The sequence below is a fragment of the Octodon degus genome, unplaced genomic scaffold, assembly GCF_000260255.1.
Source record: "Octodon degus isolate 3935 unplaced genomic scaffold, OctDeg1.0 scaffold00030, whole genome shotgun sequence".
NCBI lineage: Eukaryota > Metazoa > Chordata > Mammalia > Rodentia > Octodontidae > Octodon > Octodon degus.
The window spans coordinates 19691489-19699440 of record NW_004524606.1 but is presented as its reverse complement, the minus strand read 5'-3'; the positions used below and the strand labels follow the sequence as shown (position 1 = coordinate 19699440).

Sequence of the window (7952 nt, the reverse complement as noted above, 5' to 3'; positions counted from 1 at the left end):
ATGATGTTTTCAGTTCTTTTGAGAAAAAACCCAGAAGAGGAATAGCTGGATTGAATGGGATTTCCAGTCCTAGTTTTTTGAGGAGCCTCTACATTAATTTCCATACTGGTTTTACAGTCTACATTCCCACCAGCAGTGGAGAAGGGTTCCATTTTCTCCAGAGTCTCTCCAGCATTTGTTGTTAGTTGATTTCTTTATGATAGCCAGTTTTTCTGGGGTGAGATGATATCACAGTTTTGTTTTAATTTGTATTTCTCTAATGACCAGTACTCTGGGACATTTTTTTTTTTTTCATGTATTTATTTGCCACTTGTATTTCTTCCTTTGGGAAGTATATATTCATCTCAGATGCCCATTTTTGGATTGAGTCTTTAAAGTTTGGGGGTCAAATTGTTTTTAGTTCTTCACATATTCTAGATATAAGACCTTTGTTTTTGTGATTATTGGTTAAGATTTTCTCCCAGTTTGTGGGTTGCCTTTTGACTCTGTTGGTAATTTCTTTTGACATACAGAAATTTCTCAATAAGATGAGATCTCAGTAGTTAATTCTTTGTGGTATTTCCTGTGCAGCTTGGCTTTTGTTTATGAACTGTCTGCCTACCCCATGTCTTCAAGATTTCCATCTACTTTCTCTTCTGGATTTAGTATTTCTGTTTTAATGTTTAGCTCTTTAATCCATTTTGACTTTAGCTTAATGCATGGTGATAGACCTGAGTCTAGTTCTGGTTTTCCTCATGTGGAGAGACAGTCTTCTCAGAATAATTTGTTAAAGAGGCTATCTTTCTTCCAGTGAACTTTTGCCCTTTCATCAAAGATAAGATGGATGAGTGTGTTGATAGTTTTATTGCATCTTCTAATCTGTTCCATTGATCCTTGGGTGTGGGTTTTTTTTTGTTATTATTATTTTTTTTTTGCCAGTACCATGCTGATTTTATCACAGTAGCTTTGTAGTATAATTTGAAGTCAGGGATTGTAATCTCTCCTGCCTTGCCTTTGTTGCCCAGGATTGCCTTTGCTATTCTAGGTCTTTTCTGGTTACAAGTACATTTTAAGAACATTTTCTCTAGATCTGTGAAGTACGTTGATAGTATTTTGATGGGGATTACATTAAATCTGCCTAGCAATTTTTGAAGTATAGCCATTTTGAGAATGTTGGTTCTTCCTATCTAGGAGCAAGGATTATCTTTCCACTTTCTGAAATCCTCCTTGATCACTTTTTTCAGAGTATTGTAATTTTCATTGTATAGATATTTTACTTCCTTTGTTAGATTAATTCCTTTTTTTTTTTTTTTGTTAGATTAATTCCTAAGTATTTCTCTTTTTTTGGATGCTATTGTGAAGAGTGTCGTTTCTCTAATTTCTCTCTCATTGAGTTTATCATCTGTGTAGAGGAATGCTGTTGATTTTTAGGTGTTGACTTTGTATCCTGTTATGGTGCTGAACTTATTATTCTAGGAGCTTCTTGTGGTAGAGTTCTTTTGGGTCTTCCAAGTAGAGTTTCGTGTCATTTGCAAATAATGATAGTTTACATTCTTCTTTACTTATTTTTATTCCTTTTATTTTTCTCTCTCTCTTGTCTAATGGCTCTAGCTAATGATTCCAGAACTATATTGAACAGAAGTAGTGAAAGAGGACATCCTTGTCTTGTACCTGATTTGAGAATAAAAGCTTTCAATTTTCCCCATTTAGAAGTATGTTGGCTGTTGGTTTCTCACAGATGGTTTTTATCAGGTTGAGATATAGACAATCTATTTCAATTTTCTGTAGGGCTTTGCTAATGAGTGAGTGTTGGACTTTTGTTATAAGCCTGTTCTGCTTCTATTGAGATGGTTACATGGTTTTGGTTTTGGCTCTGTTAATATAGTGTATTACAATTATAGATATGCTTATGTTGAACCATCCTTGTATTACTGGGATGAATCCTACTTGGTCCTGGTGTATAATCTTCTTGTTCACTTGCTGTATTCTATTTGCTAGTATTTTACTGGGGATTTTTGCATCTATGTTCATGAGGGAGATTGACCTGTAATTCTTTCTTGGTTGACTCTTCCTCCAGTTTTGGTATCAGTAGAATACTTGCTTCAAGGAATGATTTTGGGAGTACTGCTTCCTTTTCAATTTCATTTGAAGAGTTTGAGGAGTATTGGAATTAAATCTCTAAATTTCTTGCAGAATTCAGATGTGAATCCATCAGGACCTGGGCTTTTGTCAGTGATTTTTTAATTACATTTTCAATTTCATTGGCTGATATTGGGTTATTCAGAGTTTGTATATTTTATTGCTTCAGTTTTGGTAATTTGTACCTTTCTAAGAATCTGTTCATTTCTTCTGTCAGAGTCTTTGATTCTGTGAGAGTAAAGATTTTAACAATAGCTATTGAGAATCTTCTGAATTTCCACAGGATCTGTAGTAATTTTTCCCTTTTCGTTGCTTATTGCTTGAATTTGAGGTTTTTCTTTCCTCTTTTTACTAAATCTTTCAAAGAACCACCTTTTGGGTTCATTAATTCTTTGTATTGTTTTCATCTCAATTGCATTAATTTCTGCTGTAATCTTTATAATTTCCTCTCATGTTTGGGCTTTTGGCTTGGTATGCTCTTCTTTTTCTAGAAGCTTGAGATACAGCACTGGGGTATTTATTTGTTCTTGCTCTCTTTTCCTAATGTGTGAGTTAACCATTATAAATTTTCCTGTGAGAACTGCTTTCATTGCATCCTACAAATTCTGGTAAGTTGTGCTTACCAGAATTTTCACTGTATTGTAGCTATTACTTAATTTCTTCTTTAATTTCATTTGTAACCTGTTGTTTGCTGAAGAGGGTGTTACTTGGTTTCCATATGTTTACTGGGTTTTTGTGCTTGCTTTTGTAATTAATTTCCAGTTTTATTGCACTGTGGTCAGATAATATGCTTGGGATAACTCTGTTTTCTTGCATATACTTCCGCATGACCTATGCACTAGGTTGTCATCCATTTTAGAAAATGTCTCATGGGGGCCTGGCCCTAGCTCAGTTCTTTAAGTGGGTGCTTCCACAAAGCTGTCAGCCTCAGGTTGCTATAGTTCAATCCCCACAACACTCCAGCCAGCCAAATACCCCTGAGGGCATTCGGAGCAAAAAAAAAAAGTAAAAAGAAAAAAAAATGTCCCATGAGCAGCTCAAAGCAATGTGTATTCAGATATTGTTGGGTGGAACACTCTGTGTATTTCCATTGAGTGCTTTTGTTCAAAGTTTTGGCTCAGTTCTGGTACCTCTTTGCTAATTTTTTATGTGCTTGACCTATGTTTTTGAAATACAGGGATGTTGAGTTTTCCTGTTGAGATTGTGATATTGGTTGTTAGATTTTTCTTGTCCATTAAAGTTTGTCCTATGTAGGTGGGTGCTCTCATATTTGGTGCATATGTATTTATGACTGCTATTTTTTCCTCTTGGATTTTTGGCTTCATTGTTTCTTTCTAAGAGATCTTTGAAATACTTTGTAATACTTAGTGATCCTGAATTTCTTGAGCTATTTCTTGTCAAGAAAATATGTGTCTTTGCACTTTAAAGGAAAGTTTTGCCAGGTACATAAGCCAGGGTTGGAATCTGTTATCTTTTAGGGTTTGGAACATTTCACTGCGAGTCCTCCTGTCTTTAAACTTTGCAGAGGGAAGTCTGGTGTGTTCTTTACTGGCTTTACCTCTGCATGTGATTCATTGCCTTTCCTAGTACTTTCAAATTTTTGTGTCTGTGTTGTACTTTTTGAATTCTGACTATAATGTCGTCATTCCAGTTCTCTTTTGATCAGGACTATGTGCAGTTTCATATGCCTCATGTATCTGTATATTTATTTCTTACCCTATATTTAGGGAGTTTTCTACCATTATTTTTTTTTATCTGTATGAACAATGTGATAATGTTTATTTAACATACATAAAATATAACCTTGATGATATCCAGTCTAACATCAGTTATAGCTCCTGGAGAGGAGAATGTGGAAGGTGGAGATCACATCCTGGAGCAACACTCATTTTTTGTATCTACCTTTGTCTGGTGTTTCAGTTTTATACATAAGCAAGCATGTATTATCTTAAAAGAAAACTTTAACAGTATCAAGGATAAAAGCCTTCTAATAGGAGACCTCTAAATGACTAGCACCTAAATGGCTAAATTTGAGTACACATTAATAATACATTCTATGAATTACTTGACTTATTGAAAATACACTTAAGACATTGCCACTGCAGTTTTAAAAGGTGAAAAACAAATACAAAACACTTAATATGGACATAAACTAATTTCAAACAGATTTGCTTACTTACCCTCCGAACCTCACAGATAGAATTTTAGACAAGTTTCTTGCTGAAGTCACACAAACCACTTCTTTAACCCACCCTTTCCCACAATTAGTTCTTTAAATACAAAAATACAAGATAATTTCAAATGAATTAAATGATTAACTTACGTCATCCTTGTTAAAAATACACTTAAACATTGGGAAAACCTGGAAAGTTTATCTTCTGCTCATCTTAGACTTCATTGGCACCAAGCAAAAATTTAAATTGGTGACTTACAGAATGATTGGATGAAAATAGTTCATCTCCAGGATTGGCGGGAAGCATGAAGAAAATAACACCTCATTTATCTAAATGATCAAGTGAATCAAAGTCACTGTAACTTTTTTTCCCAATTCACAAAAATGTTTCACTTAGGCCAGTGCATAGTTCCAAAACATTATTTCCCCAATCTTCTGGCAGACATCCTGTGAAACTATCTCACATTAATTCTATTGCAGTATCTGGGGACAAAGTGTCAAGTCTCCTTGTCTTTTATCTACCAGCTGTAATAAAGTAGGTCCTTAAAAACATCAGACAACCTTTTCTTTCACTTTGAAGAGCACAACCAATTTTCCAAAATCAATCTGCTCCCCATAGCCACCCCCAATTAGAGTACAACAAAATAATCATAGTATTCCTTAAACATTTTTTTCAAGGCACATTTAATTTAATATCAGATGTGTTAGCACAAAACGCTGACATACAATGAAGGAACATATTCCCCCATGAACACCAAAGACAAAACTCTTCTAACATGTGCCTGTTGAATGGGATGAGGGTTTCATAAAGTTCACTATTGAAAATTATGCAGTGCATCTCATCATAGCCAATTATCCTTGTACAGTCTAGTTGTGAAATGAATGTTTGTAATGCTTCAAACAGCAAAGGCTGAAGTTTGATACTACTCCTTCATGTTTGTGTAGTCCTTAGTTAAGATTATCTACAGTTTTTGTAAACATTTAAAGAACAAACCATTGATTAAAACCATTTTAGGATCTATTAAGTAATACAGAGCCCTAAGCTAAGTGGTTAAAATATATGTACTACTTTATCAACATCATTGTTAGTCTCATGACTATTAAAGTTGGTTCTTAGCAATAAACCTTTAAAGGCAAAATTCACTTCATTTGAGTTTTGACCCAGAAGCTCAACAACCATCACCAAGTCCACAGTCTTACTGGCAAAATTGATATACAGTGTCCCTAAGTCACTGTGTTCAAGGTTAAGAGTAATGCATATTCTTGTTTTTTTATTTAACTGGAATTTTAAATATTCAATTCATGATTTGATATAGTTTTTCAGTCCTTCAATTGTCTGAAGCCACAGTGTGCCTCAGACTAACACCTTCTGTTTCTCTATTTTCTTCAAACAGAAACATTTCTCAAGTGTCTAAATGTTCTAGAAAGGGAATTTTTTGAAGGTGGCCTCTTCTTTGGAATAGTCCAATGGCATCAGACCTCTGAAGCACGGAGAAGAGGAAGAGAAAAAAGCTGAAACACAAGATTCATCTGGTAAGTTTTACATTAACCATTGCAAGGTGCACTGTATAAGAATGTGGTTTTGTTTTGTTTTGTTTTCCCTGCTCAAAGTCTGAGTCTTGGTGTGGAAGCAAGTACTTGGCTGTCCCACCACAGCTTTTTTGTAGTGGGGCTGTCAGGGAAGTCTTGACTGGGGAGTATGATTTGTTTACCTGACAGGTATAAACTTCCAGGCACTCAGCTCATTTTGAGCTTTTTCCAGTTTGTCTTTAGTTCGGTTCCAGTTCACCTTTCATTTGTAGGAAAAGAAGTTGATTGCTGGGTCTGTCATTACTGATCTCAGTTGGGCAACACTGGGCTGCTGGGCTTACATGAGGCATTAAATTTGAGTAGTCCACTCTTGCATCTCTTGTTCCTTGGTTGCTAGTCACATCAGGAGGATGTTTTCCCTGTGTGCAGATTCTTGCTGTTGTTGCTTTAGCTTTTCTTCAGACTCCCTTAAGCCAGTTAGTTACATCATTTGAGTTAAGATCCGTCTTCTTGCCCTCCAAAGCTTGAACATATGCTTCATATCATTTCCATCTTATAATTAACTCATCTCTTGCCATAACTTTGAAGTCTGTTTCACTCAGTCGAACCTTTTGGGGAAGAGGTTTTTCATTGGTCATTTTGAATCCTCTGCAGACCCCAGCTGCATTGGCACTGCCAGTCACCCAGGCTGAGGCTGTACTACCAGTCTCTGGCCCCACCACGCTCCTTCTGTCACACCCCTTTATTTGCGGATCTCAGTTCTTCTATCATTATTTCACTGAGTAGGTTTTTAAATTTTTTTTTTTTTTTTTTTTTTTGGTGGAACTAGGGATTGAACACAGGCCCTTGCGCTTGCCAGGGAAGCACTTATTCCACTGAGCCATCTCCCTGCCCCTTAAATTTTAAATGGAGTACAGAATAGTATTAGAACAGAAAAATTATAAATAATACAGTTTCACTAAAAAAAAATAATATGAATTTCACAGCATTTGTTGTAATGTATAATGTGATTTTTCAAATTAGTTGTTCATATTACCAGATGTGTGCATCCAAAATTGGAAGAAGAAAGAAAAAGAAAGAAATATATAAGAAATTTAGAGAAATAGGACAACGAGGGCTGGCCATATAGCTCAGTGGACTAAAGTGCCTTAGGCAGACCGCAACAACCAGGGTTCAATCTCTGGTATGCCGTGATTGCCTTGACTTCGGGGCACGCAGAGAAGGTGATTGAGACTGGGCGTGGTGGTGCGTGCCTGTAGTCCCAGCACTTGATAGGCTGAAAACAGAAGAATCACTACGAGTTCAGTCTACGTAGTGACTGTATACCCTGAAGACTTTTTATGTACTAAATACATTAAAAAAAAAAAAAGAAAAGGGACAAAGAATTGAAAAAAGGAGACAAAACAAATTAATTATTCACTGCACCTTTCCATAGACCAAGAGAATTCCATAGTACAGTTGTTCAAAATATCCTGCTTACATAAATAGTTATATCTCTTTCCCCCATTCCATCTCCTGTCTTTTTCCTCAATTCAATAATTCCTTTTTTTTTTAACAAGTTCATTTGCTTTTGCCAGTATCTATTGTACCCTTCAGATTTTATTTTCTCTTTTGGATTCTCACACTAAGGGGATAATATGATGTTTGTACATGCTGGTCTGATTTATTTCATTTAAGGTATGGTGGCCTGGGGAGATAGCTCAGTGGTCTAAGAAGCTGCCTGGCTAGAACAAGGACCCGAGTACAATCCCTGGTATCACATGCCAGGTGCACCATGCCAGCCCCAGAACAAGGCGTGGTGGTGTATGCCTGGAATCCCAACACTAAGGAGACTGAGACAGGAGGATCACTACAAGTATGAGCTATGTAGTGAGACCGTGTATCAAATATATACATTTTTAAAAAATCATGTTCTATAGTTGCATCCATTTACCAATAAAAGCCTCAAATTTATTCTTTGTAGAGCAGAATAATACTCCACTGTGTAAAACTACTACATCTTCTTTATCCATTTCTCAGTTGATGGGCATTTTGGTTGCTTCCAAGATTTATCTATGACACATTGTGCTGTTATAAACATGGATACACATATATTGCTGTGATATATTTTCAGTTCTGGAAAAATGCCTAG

At 35.9% G+C, this 7952-nt stretch overlaps 1 pseudogene; it reads right to left on the bottom strand.

The window, feature by feature from the left end:
- Nucleotides 1-5694: 5694 nt before the first annotated feature.
- On the bottom strand, nt 5695-6459 carry LOC101563763 (annotated as a pseudogene).
- Nucleotides 6460-7952: the final 1493 nt, after the last annotated feature.